The following is a 23287-nucleotide window of genomic DNA, read 5'->3' on the forward strand; positions in this document are numbered from 1 at the left end:
TGTAAGCACCACCCATTCCACTAACCGATTGACAGGAACATTTGAAGAAGGAGCCTCGAAGAAACACATGAAGAACATCTTAAACTATGGTAAGAAATGGCTCACGTTTCTACTTTTGAATTTCCTATCAAAGATCTAGGAGGAGTGACACAAATGCACATAATTCCCCCATCTTTACCAAATTTTCATGGTTTAGCAAATGAAGATCCAGATACATTTTTATTTGAGTTTGAAATACTTTGTAGAGGATATGATTATTGTACTAATGATCAAAGATTGAAAGTGTTTCCTCTTACTCTAAAAGGAGCAGCTCTCCGATGGTTCATGAGCCTAGGTGGGAATTGCATCCAAACATGGGAGGACATGAAGAACATATTCTTGAAGAAGTACCAAGACTATTGCAAATCCAATGAAGATATTTTCAGTATGATACAAGGGGAAGATGAAAGCTTGGAGGATTATGTAGATCGATTTCAATACAACCTTCAAAAATCAAAATATAAGCATTTGGAAAAAGAGATCTTAAAAACACGCCTTCTTAAAGGAATCAAAGATAAATTTTTAGAACTCTTAAATCTGATAGGAAAAGGTGATGTTTTTCAGTTATCATATGATGATGTTTGTGAGTTGTGCATAAGGTATTCAAGAGGAATCTCCAAGGCTAGTAAGAATTCTAGAGATGTTTGTTCTTTCTTTTCCAAATCTGCTACAAGAATAGGAGACATAAGAGCTGAAATCAATGTGTTATTTGAAAATTTTAAAGTTGATTTTATTAGCTCTCTAAATGAAAAATTGGATGTTTTGCAGGTTCATAAAAATGAAGAATTTGATGAAGTGTTTTACCCTCAGGACCGAAAGGAGCATCTCATAGATACTCACTCTTCCTTATCTAGGATGGAAGTAGCATATCAAAGAGGTAAGGAAGCTGCAACAAGGTCAAAACCATGGAAATCATGGCCTACAGGTATGGTTCAAAACACTCCCTCTCCACTTTCTTACTTGCATAATCCATTATGGAATATTAATGTGTTAGGGCAGCCATGTCAATTTCAATATAACCACCTATCTTGTTTACAAGTTGGGCATGGTTCATCTTATGATGGCATGACTACTCTCCCTCATCTTGTAGCACAAGCACATTCTCCATATTCTCCACCAGCTCTTCCACAATATCTTGCTTGCCCATCAAAACCATTCACACAACCCAATCAACCATATCGTCAAAATGCTCCATTCCTTACACATTTTCCTGCTTAACTAATTCCGCACCCTCACCATAATAAACCAGTACAACATACTTACCATGTTGAACTGGCAAATTTACCCACCCTTCCCACCAATTCTATCTCACATGTGTTATTAGAGAAAACCTACAATGAGATTCAAAATGTTTCAAATGCAAAAATTGTAGAAGCTATGGAAGAAAATGAGGTTTCTTTTACTATGCATCAACAAGCCATTTTAAAAGCTCAAGAACTTCATGATATGATGGCTATGCGAAATCAAAAAAGTAAAGGATATATTGAAGATTGGTTTCACTCCATCATTTGTTTGCAACATCACTCTATGCTTCAACAATTTTTGATACCATTTTTTGAAGGGAAGTTGGCTTCTCATACCCTAATATCCATTAACATGCATTTTTCAAATTTGGGTATGTGCATATGTGAAGCCTTACTTCGAAAATGGCTTCACTGGAAGTACTCATATACGTAGTCATATTCATCCTTCAATCAAAGTAGGTTAGTGAAAAAAATAAAATAAAATAAGGACATAAATAAGTGCATTTTGTTCTTTTGTAAAACTAGTTGTTTTTGTTGCAACATGCTATCGAAATCAACATCGGTGATAATTTTTTTTAATAATTTGTGTATGTAGATGAATCATAATGGAAATAATAAGTTCTACAAACACTCATTTTCATTTTTATCACCAATTTGAAAAAATGCTTGAATTTCATTTTTTTGGCTTGCGGGCTTGATGAACTTTCTGGAAAAACAGTCGAGACAGTCACGTTTTGAGGGACCAAAAGTGAATATTTTTAAAACCTGTTTCTACCCCAAGTAGCCCTTGATGTCTACTTTCTAACCCAATTTGAATCACTCAATTTGGATTTGAAACGAAAAAGTTAGAGCCAAAACATTGACCGGATGTCTAGCGGGCAGCTCAGGAACAGAGTTGGGACAGTCAGTTTTTGGAGGCCTAAATGAATAAATTTTTAAAACATGTTTCTATGGTAGATTCCCCTATGAATCTAGTTTACAATACAATTGGAATCACTCATTTTCGATATCGTATGGGGAAGTTATGATCAAAATACTGACTGTCTATCGTAAATCAGCACCCTTAAAACTATGTCTTTCCGGTTGTTCCTTACAGTATTTGACCCATCAATTCTTCTTCTCTTCAAAACCTGTTTCTATTGGAGATAAATAAATGAATCTAATTTCATTTCCAATTTGAATCATTCGAATCCGACATCAAACGAAAAAGTTATGCTTGAAATATCAACTGTTGGTCTAAGCCGGGTAATCGACAATGACTCTATTATGCAGGTTGTTCTAACTGAAATTGACATATCATATCATTGAATTTCTAAAACCTGTTTCTACTGGAGATAAACCTTTGATTTATCTCTCATTTGGCTTTGGAATCACTCGATTTCGACGAAAAACAAAGAAGTTGTGATTAAAACACTGCGGGCTAGCATGATTGGCCACTGCTCTCCCGCAAGTGACAGATAAATTTTACTTTGTTATTTTCTCAATGGATTTGTTAAACAGAGTAACTACTTGTTGTTTTTTGCATAATTCTTGGATTAGGGGAGCCCGATCACCTCTCTTTCTCCATGATTGAATGTTTTATTGCAGGTAGACACTCGTTTTTTGCAGGTCCTGGGAAAATAAAGAAGGTCAATTTATGGACGAGTGATTTTTCAAAGAAATTTTTATAAAACAAAGGAATTTTGTCCAAATCATTACCCAACGGATTCATAATAGAACAAATGAAGAATTGATTTCCATTTGAAGATTCATGTCATGTCTTTGCTGTCAAAACATTTTTCGAATAGATCATTTTTTTGACATAACATCATAGCTGTTGCAACTCAATTTATTTATTTACATACTACTTTTTGTTGTTTCTTTTCTAATTTCTCTTATATTTGTGTTTCAGGGGTTGCTTCATTCAAAGTGCAACTCATCCTCAACATCAATGCAGTGAACAGCTAATTCATTCTTTGCGTGTTTGCATTTTATGGTTGTGTATTTTGTTGTTCCTTTTCTGAAGGGACAGCATTTGTGTGCATTTTTGTCGTTCCTGTTGTTCCTTTTTCAAAGGGACATCATTTTCGTTTTGCTATTTATTTTCTAAAGGAATAGCACTTTTTGGTTCAGCCATTCATTTTGCTGTTCCTTTTTCACAGTTCATTTTGTTGTTCCTTTTCGAAATGCAACAGCTGCTGTTCCTTTTCGAAATGGAACAGCACTTTTGCACTTTCACGTTTTGCTGTTCCTTTTCGAAATGGAACAACACTTTTTCACTTTCACGTTTTGCTGTTCCTTTTCGAAATGGAACAGCACTTTTGCACTTTCACGTTTTGCTGTTCCTTTTCGAAAGGGACAGCACTTCGACACTTTTCATTTTTGATGTTCCTTTTTCAAAGGAACGGTACTTTTGATTTTTGTTGTTCCTTTTTCCAAAGGAACGGCATTCGCATTCTCACATTTTTTTGTGTGTATTTTTGCTTTTTGGTGTGCATTTCCTTTGTTGTTCCCTACAAGGAATAACACTTTTTTGAGTGTTTTTGCTGTTCATTCAAAAAAGCAACACTTTGGGAGTATTTTTGAGAGCAACCCTTTTCTTCCTCTTGTGATATTATTCCTAATTCATCTCAACCACATTTTACCGATTCCCTTTTATGGCATGAAGTACACTACTTTTATCAGGACAAGAATTATGGGTTCTTTTGAAGCGAGTTAATATCATTCACATTATGATCTTTAACAGGACAGCTCCTTGATGATAGATTTTTTTCAAAAGGGACACAATTACTTATATACTACTTTACTGCATTGTTTTCTGTTGAACATGATATTGATTGATCATCTTAATACCATGTTGGTTCCACCCTTCCTGGTTATAATCTTCTCTGTCTGTAATAAATGAGATTATGGGTATACTTTTTTCTATTGACATGTTCAACTTCTTCCGCCATCCCTGCTCTTAAGGAGTATTGAGCCTCCCTCATTTTATCATAAAAATATGTAATAACAACAAAATTTTCTTTGCAGATGGAGGATAGGGGGTCTCATTACGAGCCAGCCTACCATGTTCATAAGGTTGTAACAGAGTGACATTCCCGTTATGGCCACCACACCAGGGTTATGATCCATTGGATAACCAAATTATCCTTGGAACAGGAGGTCTCATCACGAGCCGGCCTGATCACTTTTGCTACATCCCAGTGAATGACAGTGTGATTATCTGGTTACCACGCCAGCACACTGATCTCTTCTGTAGAACAGCATTGTAACTCTCCATTTATAAATTGAGGATCCTGGCTCATATGGGTTAAAAAGCAACCCTGTCGAGGCTATGGACGCCTGCTGGTAGCAGCGGCTCTGCTTATGGTATTGAAGTTATATCTTATCGTCAATTATTATTATAATACCCTTTTCTTATTTATTTTTTTATCAGAGAAGTTATTTCCTTAACTTTTTCCCTGTTTTGAACCTTTATGCATGAGAAATTGTTTTATGATCAATCACATCATTTTCAGCTAGAATACCATCAGCAAAGCATTTTTTTAGCATATTGTTGTCCTTTTTCGTTTTGCATAAACTATCATCAATCCAAAGCATCCTATCTCTTATTCATAACTATCTTTACACACTTTGCTCTCAATATAACCATAACTTTCACCGTCCTATCATTGATATGTGTACTCTGCTTCATTTACTATTGTATTGTTCACTCCCTTGCCCTGTCATCAACACCACCCCTTTCATATGCTTTATGGTTATGGAACCCATTTTCCAATTGGAGGGGGGAATGTATGCATTATGGGGTTGCATGCGATATGATTACTAAACTTTGTCATACCTTGTTGATTTGACAACATATTAGTATTGCATGTATACATAAGTTTTTCTAATTGAAATTTTGCATGCATTTTATCTGTTGCTATTCAAAGCTAACACTATGGATTCAAGAACATTGTATGCAAAATAGTGCTTTGTTTATAGGAGAACAACAAGTATGGGCAGAATTCTATTCGTAGCATGACCACACTATTGCACTTCACAGTAGAGGCTCGCGAACGTGAACAATTCTTCAGACATGATGTGCTTCCCTGGATTCCACCTTTTGCATCACTTTTAGCACCAACTCTGCCTACATCAGCTTCAACAACTACCAGTATTTATATGTCATTCCACATTTTTGGAGGTAAAACTTGAGGTAAAATTGCATAGTTTTCTAATTTATTATAAATTTAGGAGAATCTAATGAAAATCCATTTTGAGCATTATTTGTCATCCTTCATTCCACATCTTTACCACTTCCCCTTTTTCAGCAGCATGTCATTTTCGAGTGTGGGGGAGTGTTCTTTTCATTCATTTCTTTCTTATGACCACGCCATTCATATTCTTTATCATCCATTGCTATTCTTATTCATTCTCAACACCTCCCTTATGCCATGTTGTTTTACACCAAGCATAGAATTCAACAGATAGTAGCTACCACCTCTATTTGTTTTCTAGCATCACATGAGGGCATGCTAATTTTTCAAAGAGGGGGAGGAATTGCTACGCATGATGGATGTTTTCTATTTTCTTTCTCATTTAAGGCATACAATTTCAGTGTAGAAATTGATTTCCATAATATTTTTAAAAACTATGAACTCAATTCTTGTGATCTCTAGGAAACACAAACATACTATTAAAATACACATACCTAGATAATTTCAAGATAAATTGGTTCATAAAAATTTTGGAAATCATGCACTCTCACCTACAGCCATTTTGTTTATATCTCATGATCCGTGCATCAAAACAGTCCGATTTTTGGATCATAAAGGCATTTATATATTATAAATTTACTTGCCAAATTTCGACAAAAGCTGGTTTGTAGTTTTTGAGAAAATGGTTAATGAAGTTTGCTGTTACTTATATCATATTTTGTTGCAACTTCATATATACATATAATTGAATGTCAATGTAAAAATTGTTATGCCTTCATCAAGATTACTAAAAGTGAATATTCATTAATTAAGGAAGAATTCATTTGTTCTATCCATTTCATGAGCTGAGATGAACATATTTTTTATCGCTTGGTTAACACATGGGTTTTTGTCTTTGGGTTGCATGAAGACATGCAATATATTCAGTTTTCATTGCATGAGGACATGCAACATTTTGAGTGTTGGGGTATGTTGGGCCATGAATACAACCACTTTGTAACACTTATTTCATCCATTTTTACTCTTCTCTATTATATCATCTATTACAATTTATCATTTAAATCCATTTTATAAATGATTTATGCTCTCATGGATGAATATTATTTATTCTCCTTTATTTCTAATAAATTGATGATTATGCATTATTTTATCAATGATAGTTCTAATAATTTGGTTATAACATTATTCACCATTTTTAGCCTCCAAGGTAACTTCCAGATTGAAGATTTGATTTTTAAATCTGCTAACTCATAAATTCGCTGGTTTAAGGAGTGACAGTTTTGCGGTTGATATTCTGAGCAAATGAAGACGAATTTGAGAAATCCGGAACATGGGTTTTGTCCAGAACGGGCCCAATTAACTTTGTTAAAGAACGGTTTGCCCAAATTCGGCTTGTACAGAGAGAAACGTAGGGTTCTTTGAGCACGATTTTCTCAGATTTGCAGTTGCGGCCGTCCTCCAAACTTCAGCTGCCAACCCAAATTCGTCTTGCTTTTGTTGAGAGATGAAAGGAAATATATTTTCTTGTTGATCATCTAGTTAGAATCAACCCAAATTTGTAAAAGAAATCATGTTGTAATTATCTATGTTATAACTGCTCTCTGATCTTTCTCTATTTAAATGAAAACAAAGATCAGAGAGGGGAGACTTCAGGATGACTTTGGGGATTCGAATGATGGCGAATTGATGATTTGAATTAGAGATTCAGAAGCAAGGATTCATGATAGGATAGGAGGAAGAAAGGATTGTTTTATGCTGTAAGTCTCAAAGCTTCAACTATTGTAATGATTTCACTATTTAATGATTAATACATAATTTGGGCGTTGTTGTTCACTCTTTTCCTTCTGAAGTAACCCAGCAGCGTCCGCTGGCGGCTAAGGGCCCAGCCTCTGGTGGAGTACACTGCTGCTGTGTATCATATCTTTACAATTGCTGCTGCGTGACGGTTTGTTTTCCCTTTCATTTCTTTAAATTGTTTTGTTCAACGATCTTTTGTTTATGAACATTTCGCAGAATTACTTTGTTATATTGAAATCATAATTGGATTGCGTGAGTGATAGAATTATTAATTATAACTTGACATGTATTGCTGATAATTTTGATCTAATACTGCGCTGTCTAATTAAGAACCGTGGTCCATTTAATTGCTGCTCATTTATAATTGCCATGGTTGTTCAATTAAGTTACTACTCAAATATAACTGCGATTGTAATTGCTTCAATAACTGCGATTAATGTTCATGCTGCTGGATTAAGGTTGCTGATTCAATTACATTTATAGTTTGTTGTGTCTTTCCAATTACTTAGTTTTGTTGTTCGGTTCCTTTAATTCCAATTTGTTGTTCCATTTACGGCCGTTCCATTTTAGACTTGCTATTCCATTTCCTATTTGTTGTTCTATTTTACTTTCTGACATTCCATTTACTTGCAATTGCTGCTTTGGTGTGAGAGAAGGTCTAAGGCTGTAGTGAGCCAGCAAGTCGCTGCTTAGCTCCCAGACCTATGGTCCATGCTCTAATTTCCTTTCCATCAGTTTCTAGAGGGATGGGTTATCACTTCCGCACCCTTGACTGATAAGCTGTCTTGTGTGATTTTATCCTTTTGAAGTAATTTAGTCATAGTTTAGCATCCGTCTACTCTTGTGTTCTCTGAACGCTGTACTACTAAACGTTACTCTTGAGCAAATAGCCGCCTTAGACTGAGTACACTCTTGAAATAAAAAGTCGTCCCTGGGTTGACAATTAATGTGAAGGTAATTAGGAGTTCAAAAGACACCTTTTTATCGCTCCACAGCCACGAGTCTGGAAATCACGTCCAGACTCTCCCCCGAGCACCTTTTATCTTCCCCATGTTGGATCTAGTCCAATTACAGTCAGTACTTAAGGCCTTAGTGTTGAAAATAGCAACAAGAAATGCTAAAAATAGAAATTCTATAAATTGCATTGCTATAAATAGCATCTCAGGTACCAGTGTTGGAAATAGCAACAAGCAATGATAAAATAGAAATGCTAAAAATAGCATTGCTATAAATAGCATTTCGAGATAGATTCCAAATTTACTTAGTCCCTAAACTAAAATTGAGAAGTAAAATTCGAATTTGATCTTAGCAGTTGTTTGTAAAATAATTAATTAATTCATCTTGAGTTAATTAGTTGTAGAAAATCAAACATGAAGTCTATGTGAAGACATGCAACAGTTTCTCCATTAATTGAGGAAGTTATCCCTTGATTAAGGAGATCAGGATGAGTTGTACTTTGAGTTGTAATTAGTTAGCTCAGTTATCTGAGTTAAGTCCAGTTAGATTAGTTCCAACAGTTTGTGGAACTGATTGTGAGTTCAGTTAGTTAATGTATGCATGCATGTAACTGTTGCATTTCAGATAACTAAATATTCTCTCATAAATAACTCATGCATGTCAGTTCAGTCAGAGACCTAGTTGAGATCAGAGGAAGGGACAGTGTACTATCAGTTGGAGGAATTTTCCTATATAGGAAACTCATCCATGCAGAAGGAATTATCTCCTTCAGGACTGCGCAGTTACTATTGAGTTTAATGTGTTGTGTGAGAGGTGAATTCACACAGGTGGCAGCATTGGACCCCAGGAGAAATTGCGCAAGGAAATAGGAGGCTTGGAGGGCAGAGGAGAAGGTTTGTGAGAAGCCTTTGACTATCTATGAGCAGCAGAGGGATTGTACTGAGAGCAGGATAGCTTGTGAGCTAATGCTTTGTGTAATCTAGACATATTTCCACTTGTATGATAATACAAAGATCGGGGTTTTAGGCTGAGGCTTTCCCTAGAGTATTCTTCTGTGTTCATGTGTGATTGCTTTCTCATTCTTAGTTATATGTGTTCTATTTGATCTTGCTCATAATCGATTAAGCTCTCGCAAGTTTGTTGTAGAAGTAGATATTGTATTTTGCTTTAGTATATTGCATAATCTGTTGATCTATAGTGAGAAATTCTACGCTTAGGACTACGGTCCAGCCTCCAATTTGTACTCTTTGTTGACTGTGTTGAGCAAGTTTCTCCCACTGGTTTATTCCACCCAGCTCTAGGAGCTCTTTTCTGCTCTGTGCCCCTCTCTATATTACCTCTCTCAGGCAGAGGGTAACCACTTCTTGGCAACTGTTCTTTTAAATGAACAAACAGTTTATTTAAAGTATTACCAACTATAATTTAGGTAATTACCAAATGTGCTTCTTGGTTCCTTCCAATAACAGTTCATAATCCTTATCAAATTAAATAACATTTAAAATATGCTTTTAGTAAAAACAAACATAATAATCTTCGTGGAACTTTATGCAACTTGGGGGTGTTACAACGGAGTTGGCATTGAAAATGGAAGATCACGCACTTCGGCCCTTGCAGCACATTCTTCAAAAACAAAGCACCATGTTTGTTTCGAGAATGCCACAATTATCGCTAAGGAGGAGCAGTATCAGAAGAGGAAAATTAGGGAGGCTCTTGCGATTATGAAGCATCGCCAAAATCTCAAAAGGGACAATGGGATCTAGGTCAGTAGAAGTTGGCTTCCTTTAATCATACAGATTAGGTCTTCCAATTCCTCGCAGGTATAACTTCTCAGATATTGTTTTTCTTTCCCTATCTTTTTATAATAAAATATTATTGATTAACTAATCTATTATGATAAATGAATAAATACTTATTATTAATAATTATTAATAATAGTTATTATTTATTTATTCATTTAGATTAATTAATTAATTAATTATTATTTCATTTATAATATTTATTAATAATTATTAAGTTTTTATTTCTTATGGGAAGATATTATTATATTACTGGTTTATTGGTTTATAATAATTATTAAATAATTATTATTCATAAAGTATGATTATTTAGGGAAGAATTTTTTTATCTATTGTAATAATAATACAATAATAGTTTATGCATTCTAGGTTTTATTACTAATTTTACTAATTTATTTGTAATAATAACAAATTATTATTTTATTTAAAATATTATAAATAAGTAATTATTTTTATTTATATAATAATATTATTAATTAAATAATAATAGCTAATTATTAATTTCATTAATTTAGATTTTTAAGTATATCTTTTAAACCAATCTTTATTTTTTAAATTGATGATGGACCCCTTTTAAAATTCCAAAAGTGGACAGAACATTATCACTATGATGGATATTCAGAAAATTAACTCAATAAAAAAATTTGAAAAAAAAAATTATAATCACCCAAAATAAATCAACTATACCATGCCAAATTGATTTTTCCAAGTTTCGGAAATGAGACCATATTGACCTAAAACAAAAATAGAAACACTAATATAATTCGTTCACAATTTTTATCTATATTTTCTGCAATATAGCTCACCCACTCTTAAAAATCCCACCAACCATCTCCGACCTTCACTCAAACCTTCACTCAATTTATAATACAAAGCATCATATAACCTTCACTCAATTTATAATACAAAGCATCAATTTATTATGGTTCAAACCTAATAATTTAACTCATACTCTTGAAATCCCCATATTGAAATGAATCTTAACATTAATATTTTAAATTGAATAGAATCAATTTATCCTTGCCTAATTCCCAAATACGGTGCATACAAAATTGTACAGTTGGTCTCTCATTTCCATTTTAATTTTTAAATTCCAATAATTTTTTAAAAATATTTGATAAATAATAATTTTTATTAAATTATAAAGCCAGCAAAATTTCGTTAATGAGTTTTTAATAAATTAAAGATAAAAATGTTAATGAATTTTTAATAAATAAAAAATAAACTAAAATTATTAAAATAATAATACTTTTAAATTTTTTAACTTTAATTATTCATAATTTAATATTTTGAAATTTGTCATAACCCAATTCCAATATAAATTAAACTTTAGCCTAAACATTTTTGTTTTGTATTCTATTTACTAACCACAAAGACCCCACATAAATCACATCGTTCTAACTTTTTAATCAAATAACTGTTCACATTTGTATTTTATTTACTAACAACAAAGACCGCGCATCAATCACATTGTTCAACTTTTTAATCACTTGATTCAATTTTTGGCCACTCATATTCTCTTAAGATGGTCCATATGTATTTTGTATATATTTTATTTATATAATAAATAAAAATATCTCATTATAAATAAAGTCTAGTTTTTTTAATTTTTTTATTAGTAATTTATCTTTTATTTTATGTTTCATTGTGAGGATTGAGTAGAATCTCTTCTTGAGTCTTTAGTCTTTCTTTTCTTTTCTTTTTGTATTATATTTATTTGGTTATTTTTTCGTGTTTTTTAAGTCCAAGTCTATCCTAATTGGTATATTAAAATAATAATTTAAATATATTTATTTTTATTATATTTTATCATTATTTTATTTATTTGGTTTTTTAAGTTTAAGTCAAACATAATTTATATATTAAAATAATATCTTAAATATATTTTATTTGATTAATAGTATTATTATATAAATAATTTTTTATCCAATTTCTGACCCAGTCAAATATAGTTGTTCTAATTTAACTTGCATTCCTATTTAACTTACTACCATGATCTGATTCTGCCATGATGATCAAATATTTCTTAGAGACGAAATATAAATCAGAAACCTAAATTCAATTAAATATAAAATTATTTAATAATTTTAATTAGTTTATTTTTAAAGTATAATTTAATAAATATAAAATATAAATTTATAATAAAGAAATATAATTTATTTTAAACTTTTATAATTTAAATATAATAAGATATATTATAAATACATTGAGTATTCTTAATTAGTTTATATATATATATATATATATATATATATTCTTTTCAATATCATAAAATATATTATAAATACATTAAGTATTAGTAGAGTTTAGGCTTCTGTGATCCATATCAAGTTTATAAAGGATTTTTCGGCAAAGATCACATGAGACATCACATGAGACAAATGATGTCTCATGTGATCTTCGCCGAAAAATTCTTTATAAATACATTAAGTATTCTTAATTAATTAATTAATATATATATATATATATATATATATATATTGAGAAGAATATATATATAGTGAGAAGAATATATATATTCTTCTCAATATCATTCCAAAATTAATTATATATAAAATTTAATATACATTTTCAATAAACTATATAACATTATCTTTAGACCTACCCCATATTTCAAAATGTAAAGTCATTTTTCTTGGAGCGCATGATAACTTCGCCGGCCCAATGCCCTATATAGATGTGAGTGTTTCATATTTACTTTGGGGGTTTTTGGTTTGGATCGATTTTAGGATTGAGAGCCAATTTGTTGTGAGCTCCGGTTTTTGCTTTCACGTGGTTGTCGTTCCTCTGCAACCGTGCGTGTTAAGGTCGGCATCTATTTCTCATTCTCTTCTTACCACACCTCTGTTCTTTTCATTTCTACAATTTTATAGAAACTATTTGGTAGATTTGAACGTTGTCACTTCTCTGCGCCTCCATCTTCGTTTTTAATAGCACAGATTGTAGTTGTTGGAGCTCGTTACTGTCGTGACAAGATCGTAGATTCATCCATAGAGATGAGGCTGCCAAAACTTGCACTCCACTTGTCTGCGTTCCTCCTTGCTCTTTTTCTAGACCCATCATCTGCTCTTTCCAATTCTTCATTCCATGGAGATGCTGCAGTGCTTATTTCAATGAAAGCACAAATGATTGATCCTTACCATTAGTTAGATAGCTGGAGACCCTCCAATTACACCGTCCATTGCTCATGGGCTGGCGTCCGATGTGACCATAAGGGTCGAGTAGTGGCTCTAAATCTCTACGCCATGGGTATTTCAGGTTCATTCCCCACTCAAGTCACAAATTTGCGAACCCTCCATTCAGTAGACGTCTCTGGTAACTCCCTCACTGGAAGCCTCCCCTCCAACATATCAAAATTGAGGAACCTTGAGGTCTTCCACGTCTTCTTTAACTCCCTCACTGGAAGCCTCCCCTCTAACATATCAAAATTGAGGAACCTAGAGGTCCTTGATGTCGGGCACAACAAATTGGATGGAAGAATACCCGCAGAGCTTGGCAATCTAGCGAACTTGAAAGAGCTTTATTTAGGATTCAATGCATTTGATGGTCGGATTCCTCTAGAGATAGGGAATTTCAATAATCTAGAAACAATGTATTTGTACTCCAATAACCTCATTGGCCCTATTCCTCCTCAGCTGGGCCATCTTCGGAGATTAAAAGTTATGGATCTATCCGCAAACAAGCTTTCTAGTATGATTCCTTGGGAGATTAGCAACTGTAGTCTTCTCCAGAGTCTTAATCTTAGCAAGAACAAATTCAACGGGAGCATTCCTAGAGAATTGCAGAACATGCCTAGTTTGATCGATCCGGATTTCTCTTATAACAAATTGTCTGGCCGTATTCTAGAAGGTAGTTTGTTTTCACATTTAGATCAAACCTTGTTTGCAGGGAATAACGACTTATGCGGATCACAATTGGGGACTTGTTGGTCAGCGCACATCAAGTATGGACTTTTCTCAGCTTTCTCGGCTCTAGGACTTGTAATGCTCTACTCGCTGGTGGCACGTAGGGCAATCAAAAGTAAGGCAACAGTCATCAAGAAAGAAGGCGACGGCGACGGCAGGTCCTTGGATATGACTGCCTTCTACAATCTCAACTTTGGGGTCGAAGACGTGTTGGAATGCATAAGAGAAGAGACCATCATCGGCAAAGGAGGAGTTGGAGTCGTGTATAGAGGTACCATGTCCAACGGCCAACAAGTTGCAGTGAAGAAGTTAATGGGGACAGGCTCTTCAAAAGACCGTGGTTTCTCTGTGGAGATCAAGACTCTGGCGAAAATCTGCCATCGGCACATAGTCAGATTGCTGGCAATATTCTCCAACCATGATACTAACCTTTTGGTGTATGAATACATGACTAACGGAAGCCTGGGAGATCTGCTTCATGGAAACAATGGCCGGAATCTCTATTGGCAAACTAGATACAAAATCGCACTGGAGACTGCCAAGGGTCTGTGCTATCTTCACCATGATTACAGCCCACCCATCCTTCATCGCGATGTGAAATCCAATAATATTCTTCTTGATTCCAACTTTGAAGCCAGTGTTGCAGATTTCGGCCTCGCCAAGATCTTGCATCATTCCGGTGCATCGAAAAGCATTTCTTCAGTAGCAGGCACCTTCGGCTACATAGCTCCAGGTAAATTGTTGTTTCACATTTTCCCTACCTTTTAATTTTGGGGCCAAATTCTCAATTTTAATTCCTGAATGTACACAGAGTACGGGTACACACTGAAAGTGGATGAGAAGAGCGATGTGTATAGCTTTGGAGTGGTTCTGCTTGAGCTTATTAGTGGCAAGAAGTCAATGGATGAAAGAGAATATGAAGAGGGCATGAACATAAGAGGTTGGGCAAAGAAGATGACGAGCTGGAAAAGAGAAGAAGCTATGAAGATTATTGATGCCAGACTCAATAACGTTCCTGAGGAAGAGGCGATGCATATATTCTTCGTAGCTATATTGTGCACACAGGAGCAACCTGTCCACAGACCCACCATGAACGAAATAGTGTACATACTGACATACCATAAACCCAGTCAATAATTTTGACATTCCGTTATGACGAAGGAAGTAAATTAAGACGTGATAAAGTAAATCCACTGTGCCATGTTCTCTGCCAAGAAACGAATAATAAGCCCTCAGAGTGTGATGCCACTGAGTCTCTTGTTTATTATACCGACAGCTCATGGGCACCTTATATTATACCAGTTAAAAATAATGGAGAAATGGTTATATGGTTGTAACGCATCTCCTTAGTTTAGGATTAGTTCCTAGAGTTTAGGAGGTTGTTCACAACTACCTAATTTTCAGTGATGTATTTAATATTGTAATATTCATTTGATGTCATGTAGAGTGAATGAGAGAGAGAGTCTCCTCTTTGTTTGAGTGCAGTCTCCCAGGTGCCGTACACACCTATGAGCTGCAACTCCTTCATTTAATTCAAAGTGTGATTTTTATCTTAGTATTAGAGCTTAGGGTAGAGATAGCCTCAATTTTTTTTTTAGGGATGTATCATTAGTTACATATCTGTAGTGGTAGGAGTGCATGTAAATGTGTCTGTGTGATCAAGTGGAACTGCAGTAACACCTGGAGCGAAGGGTCTCAGATGACTGATCATCTCTGAGCCAAAGGGTTGGAGCAATTGGGGCAGATTTTTTGCAGACAGTCGCGCCAATCCAGAACAGAACAGAAAGGCGCGAGTTTTTAAAGAACAGACATGCCCATTGGCGCGTGTTTGAGGCTGATAAGCGCGCCAACAAAATTGTGACTGAATTGGCGCGGATCCGTGGCTGTTAAGCGTGCCAATTTCCGTGGACACCGTGAATTTTTCTTTTCTGCAATTGGCGCGGATTTGTAGCTGTTCAGAGCACCACAAAGCCAACCTCTTTCTCTCTGGAAATCTGCAATTTTTCGTTGCAGATCGGAGTTTCCCGGTGGCGACACGTGGAGATTTTTGCTCGGTGGCAGCAGATTTGATTTGCCCGATGGTGGCGAATTGAGGTTCCTTGATCCGCTCGGAGGTAGCAGATCGAACCTGCCCGGTGGTGGCGAATTGGGGTTTCGTGATCCGCTCGGTGGTAGCAGATCGGACCTGCCCGGTGGTGGCAAATCAGAGCTCTGTGATCTACTCGGTGGAAGCAGATCGGTTTTTTGCCCGGTGGTGGCGCAGTGCAGCTCCTTGATCTGTTCGGTGGAAGCAAATCGCCTTTGCCCGGTGGTGGCGTGTTGGAGCTTGTTTGTTGATCTGTTCGGTGGTAGCAGATCGGTTTTGCCCGGTGGTGGCACAGTGAAGTCCCTGATCTGTTCGGTGGCAGCAGATCGGACTTGCCCGGTGGTGGCACAGTGAAGTTCCTGATCTGTTCGGTGGTAGCAGATCAGACTTGCCCGGTGGTGGCTGATTGGAGTGTTCAGTTGGGTGAAAATGAACAACAGTATAGAATCATACCTCCACGAGTCTGGCAAACTCGATGGAACGAATTTCTCCAACTGGAAATTCAAAATGCAAACTTTGCTGGAGAGCGTAAATGCATGGGCGATCGTTGAGGGAAATGAGCCGAGATCTGGAATAGCGACCCAAGAACAAGACTGGGATAAAAGAGAAACGAAAGCAAAATTTATATTGAAGATGTCCGTTAAGGACAATATTATCCCACATATCAGAGATTCCAAGTCGGCCGCTGATATATGGACAACGATCAAGAACCTATACGAGACTCAGAATACAAATCGTGTTTTGGCACTCAAGGGAAAGTTGTTTGCATTGAAGATGGACGAGAATGAGTCCGTTGGTGGATTCATGGCCAGAGTCAAGGATCTGAGAGACAAACTGGGAGCTATTGGAGAAAAGGTGTCCGACTCAGATCTAGTTACACTCACATTGAACAGAATGACTGATGAATACCATACATTCATCACAGGACTGTCAGCGAGGGAGAAAGCCCCTTCATTTGATGTGCTGACAGCGATTCTGCTCCACGAGGAGGAGTGACGACAGAATCTGAAAACTCAGAGCATTGACCTAGCTCTGATGGCGAAGAGGCGAAAGTACAGAGGAAAGCAACACCAGCACCAACATCAGCACCAGCAACCGCAGCAGCAGCAGCAAAAGGGAGCCAACTCTTTTCAAAAGAAATCATTCAGAGGTATGACTGATAATTATGTTAAGAGATGTTTTTATTGTGGGAAACCTGGTCATCAGATTAAAGAATGCTATAAGAGGCAGGCGGATGAAAGAAAAGGCAAACAGAGGAAACATCAGGGTTGTTTTGTTGGAGAAGAGGAGGACCACAGCGATGATCTTCGACCATTCACAGTCGATTGTGCTCTTTCAGCATCAAAGGGAGATGAGGACGGCATATGGTATGTCGACTCTGGCGCATCCTCACATATGACCGGTAAGAAGGACTGTTTTGAATTTCTTGAAGAATCTGCATGTGGATCAAAAATTTATCTAAGAGATGACAGTGGGTATGAGATCAAAGGATATGGAGATATTCTTGTGAAGCTACCTAGTGGCGACATTAAACATCTTAAAAATGTATTATATGTTCCAGGAATTAAGAAAAACTTGAACTCTGTCTCAATGATTACAAACCAGGACATGCAGGTGCAATTCTTTAAGAATGGTTGTTTCATTAAGGATAGCCAGATGGAAACAGTTGCAACAGGAGTGCACGTGGGGAATTTGTACAGATTGGATGCAAAGAGTATGCCACGACAAGCAATGGTTGTAGTTGGATCAACAGTCGAAAATCTCTGGCATCAGAGATTTGGACATCTCAATTTGCAAGACCTCATCTTACTTCAGAAGAAAGGCATGGTCGATGGACTCCCTATTTTTCATAATGTCAAGATGGAATGTGATGGATGTGCATTAGGGAAAATGCATAGAGAAGAGCTCCCTTTGCATGTCAACAGAAAGGAAAGAGACATCCTAGAACTAGTGCATACAGATATTTGTGGACCTATGCAAACTAGGTCCCTAGGAGGTGCATATTATTTTCTGTTGTTTACAGATGATTGCACTAGGTTTTCGTGGGTGTATTTTTTAAGTAAAAAGAGTCAAGCCTTTCGGTACTTTAAAGAGTTCAAATCTATGATAGAGAACCAAATAGGAAAGAGGATAAAGATTCTCCGCTCGGACCAAGGGGGAGAATACAGGTTAGGAGAGTTCATGAACTTCTGCAAGCAGCAATTCACAGTGCCACACACTCCACAGCAGAATGGAGTAGCAGAATGCAAGAACAGAACTCTTGTGGAGTGCACGAGAAGTACGCTTCAAGGTAAAGGTATATCAAATGGTCTTTGGGCAGAAGCCATTAATACTGTTGTTTATTTAAAGAATAGGAGTCCTACTAAATGTCTAGGCTTCAAAACTCCCTTTGAAGCATTGTTTGGACTCAAACCAGCAGTTAGTCATCTAAGAATATTTGGATCTAAAGCTTATGCTCATATACCAAAAGTAGATAGAAAGAAGTTAGACCCTAAAGCCTTGAAATGTATATTTGTAGGATATGGCACAAAGTATAAGGCATACAAGTTATATAATCCTGTGACTCATAAAGTTTTTGCAAGCAGAGATGTTATTTTCATGAACAAACTGAAGATGGAAAGGAAGACTCTAACAGTGACAGCCACATTCCATTGCTGATAGAGATGAACAGTGACGAAGATGAAGAGCAGGAGCAGGCGCAGAAACAGGAAAAAGTAGCAGCAGATAGTGTAATAAGTGATGATGCAGGCCCAGAAAGTGCTGAAACAGATAGAGTTGAGGTAAGTCCTCTACCTAGAAGATCAGGTAGGAAGACTAAACTACCTGAAAGATTGAAAGGCTATGCTTTCATGTCCAAAATTTTAAACATTGTAGAACCTTCAAACTATGAAGAAGCAAGTAAATCAGATGAATGGAGGGCTGTAATGCATGAGGAAATTGAATCAATATATAGAAATCATACTTGGGATTTAGTTGAGTTGCCTGAAGGAAAAACCCCTATAGGATGCAAGTGGCTGTATAAACCTAAGATAAATGCAGATGGGAGTGTAGAAAAATTCAAAGCTAGACTGGTAGCAAAGGGTTACCACAGCAAGAAGGAATAGATTTTGATGACACCTTTGCCCCTGTAGCTAAACTAAATACAATTAGAATGCTACTTTCTTTATCAACAAAACATAAATGGAAGCTACACCAGCTAGATGTTAAGTCTGCATTTCTGAATGGAGAATTAAAGGAAGAAATTTATTTAGTACAGCCTCCTAGTTTTGTGAAAAAGGGGCAGGAGCATTTAGTGTGTAAATTGAATAAGGAACTTTATGGTTTGAAACAAGCACCCATGTCATGGTATGAGAAAATTGATTCATTTTTTATATAGCATGGTTTTCATAGGAGCCTCAACGACCCAAACCTGTATACCAAGATAAATAAACAAAGGCAAATCATTTTGATTTCTTTGTATGTGGATGACATGATTGTAACAGGAAATGCAAATAATTTGATCAAAGAAATCAAGCAACAAATGTCACAGGTATTTGAAATGAAAGACCTTGGAGATCTTCATTATTGCCTAGGATTGGAGGTGTGGAAAGATTTTGGTCAAACTTTTCTAACTCAAGGAAAGTATGTCAGAACCCTGTTGGAAAGATTTAGAATGGAACAGTGTAAAACAACAGCAACACCATTGCAGCAGAATCTCAAGTTAAGCAGTGATGATGGCACAAAACAGGTGGATGCCACTTTGTATAGACAGCTAGTGGGAAGTTTGATATATCTCACGGCAACTAGACCTGATCTGGCATATTCTGTTAGTGTGCTGAACCAGTTTATGTCCAAACCACTTGAAAGTCACTGGATTGTAGCAAAATGTGTGTTGAGGTACCTTAGTGGTACTTGTAATTATGGTATTTTATACATTGACATTTCTGATGTTACTTTAGCAGGTTATTCAGATTCTGATTGGGCAGGTAACCTGGATGATCGAAGGTCAATCACAGGTTACGCATTTAGTATTGGATCCGGGGTTATCTCGTGGAGTAGCAAAAAGCAAAGTATTGTAGCACTATCATCATGTGAAGCTAAGTACCAAGCCTTGTGTGCAGCCACATGTGAAGATATCTGGTTGAGGAGATTGCTTAGCGATGCAGGTGAAGGACAGAAAGAAGCAACCAGCATCAAAACTGACAACCAGAGCACAATAAAGCTTGCATACAATCCAGTTTTCCATAAAAATACTAAACATATTGACACTCAGTTTCATTTTGTTCGAGAAAAGATACAGTCAAAAGAAATATGTGTGGAGTATTGTAACACTTGTGATAATTTAGCTGATATTTTTACTAAGCCTCTAGGGCGAGTAAAGTTTGAGTTATTTAGATGGATGTTAGGAGTGCAAAATAACCCTTTCTCCATTGGGGGGGGGAGTTAAAAATAATGGAAAAATGGTTACATGGTTGTAACGCATCTCCTTAGTTTAGGATTAGTTCCTAGAGTTTAGGAGGTTGTTCACAACTACCTAATTTTCAGTGATGTATTTAATATTGTAATATTCATTTGATGTAATGTAGAGTGAACGAGAGAGAGAGTCTCCTCTTTGTTTGAGTGCAGTCTCCGAGGTGTCGTACACACCTGTGAGTTGCAACTCCTTCATTTAATTCAAAGTGTGATACCTGCTTCTGCGTGCAAGTTATACTGTAATTCAAAAATGTTAATTAGTTTTTAAATTTTAAATTATTAAAATTATATATATGGTTATTTTTTTTAAAATTAAAATTAAATTTCCAAATTTTTATTTATTTTTCATTCACTCATACCTGAAAAGACTAATTTTATAAGGATATATATAAAGATTATTCAAAATAAAATTATATACTACTCCATATTATATCTCACTATTTATGAAATTTTAATACACATCAAATCAACTTTATAAATAACTTAAATAAATGCTAAACAAAATTAATAACTTTTCAATAATATTCCAATGAAATGAAAGAAGATCTCTCATATTTTATTAATGCTTTCCTAATTAAATATACACGTAAAAATCGGATCAAAGCGCGTGAATGGAGAAACAAGTTTGAATGCAAAGACAATAAAAAATAATTAAACAATGAACCTAAATCTCGTAAACGGGTGACTGGCTACTAAAATTTAAAAAATACTGAATAAACGAATCGCTGACATCAATGCACAGGCTAAAGGTTCATGAAGTCAGGTTTGCTTTTATTTGATAAACATGACTCTATATTAATGTAAATGCTTGACAAATATTTTCAGGAGTTAGAAAATATATTTTGCTATTTTTTGATTTATTTTTTAACCATTAAATATAATAATATAGTAAGTTTTTTTATATGGAATTATAAAAATATAGAGTCAACTTAATTTTATATAAACTAAGCCAAAATTTAAAATCTAATAATATTATTGTAAATGTGATAAGTTTTTAAAATAATTTAAACAATTGTTCATTGCCAGGCAGCTCAGTTGAAGAGCTTCTCCAACCAGGCAGCTTCCAACCAGGGAGCTCTCCAACCAGGCAGCTTCCAACCAGGCAGCTTCATACGAGATCATTTTGACTAAACTATACAACATATCTGCATCGCTTAAAAATTTTCTGTCCAGATGGTTTGGAAATCTTAATTTTCTGTTATAAAAGCATATTTTAAGGATTGACGTTGACTGGGAAAATATAGAGGAATTTCTCCGTAAAACATATAATTTTAGTTGTTTTCAAAGATTGACTTTTACGCTAAAAATAAAGATGTAAGGTCAGGGACGTTGTTTACGAAACATATAATTTTCTTTTTCATCATGTAATTCGGGCGAAAGATTAGGGACAGTGTTTGTGCCTTCACATTTTAATTTTGCGTTTAATGCTCTTCTTCGATTAGGGCTAAAGATGAAACAAGTGTGAACCTGTTTGGGCCGTACAACGTTTGCAACTTGTGAGTTGTTGTTTAATCCGCCCTACTTACTACCCATTTTCTGACGAGTTCTTTTGCTGACGCGTTCTTTTGACGGCTTTTCTTGAGCGCGTTAAGTTTGACTGCTTTTCTTTAGCGCGTTAAGTGCGATTGCAGATTCCTGGAATATTTAGGAATCAGAGAGGGCCTGGTCAATCTGTTGCGACCTGGGCTTAGGAATCAGAGAGGGCCTAGTCAATCTGTTGCGACCTCGGCTTTCACGTGGTTGCCGTTCCTCTGCAACCGCATTAAGATCAGTATCTTCTTCTCATTCTCTCGTTACCACGCCTCTGCTCTGTCCATTTCTACACTTTTATAGAAACTATTGGGTAGGTTTGCATGCTCTCTTTCATATTTATTCTGCATCGTTTTTAACTTCTGCTATTCTTATAGTTTTAGATTCTAGTTGTTGGACCTCTTTTCTGTTGCAGTGACAATAACAGCGTTGTCGATATCGTAGGTTCATCCCTTAGAAGATGAGGCTGCCAAAACTTGCCCTCCACTTCCTCCTTGCCCTTTTTCTAAACCCATCATGTGCTCTTCTCAATTCTTCATTCCATGGAGATGCCGCAGTGCTTATTTCAATGAAAGGACAAATGATTGATCCTCATCATGCCTTAGATAGCTGGAGACCCTCCAATTACACCGTCCATTGCTCATGGGCTGGCGTCCAATGTGACCATATGGGTCGAGTAGTGGCTCTAAATCTCTCTAACGTGGGTATTTCAGGTCCATTCCCCACTCAAGTCACAAATTTACGCACCCTCCGTTCACTAAATGTCTCCTCTAACAACCTCGATGGAAGCCTCCCCTCCAACATATCAAAATTGAGGAACCTAGAGGTCCTTGATGTCTTTTCTAACCATTTGTCAGGGGCATTGCCGCTGGATTTGAGCTATATCGTGAAGCTCAGGCATTTAGACCTAGGAGGAAATCTCTTCTCGGGCAGCATTCCCAGCGAGTATGGGAAGCTCAAAAATTTGGTATATTTTCACTTGGATGGAAATAATTTGAGTGGAAAAATACCCGCAGAGCTCGGCAATCTCGTGAACTTAGAATACATGGAGCTATGTTTTAATAACCTCTCTGGCGAAATACCCGTGGAACTCTTGGCGCTGGAATTGTTGAGAGAGTTGGGTCTGTGCGGCAACAGATTGCATGGCGGGATTCCATCTTTCATTGGGGACTTGCGAAATTTAGAGGTCTTAAATCTTTTTGCGAACAATTTCACAGGTCTCCTACCTCAGCAATTGGGTGGAAGTGGAAAGCTGAAGTATGTGAGGGCTTTTCACAACAAACTAACTGGTCCCATCCCTCCG

Source organism: Pinus tabuliformis, chromosome 3_1 (genome assembly GCF_031772625.1).
Source record: "Pinus tabuliformis cultivar Carrire ecotype Pingquan chromosome 3_1, CPIR1, whole genome shotgun sequence".
Lineage (NCBI taxonomy): Eukaryota > Viridiplantae > Streptophyta > Pinopsida > Pinales > Pinaceae > Pinus > Pinus tabuliformis.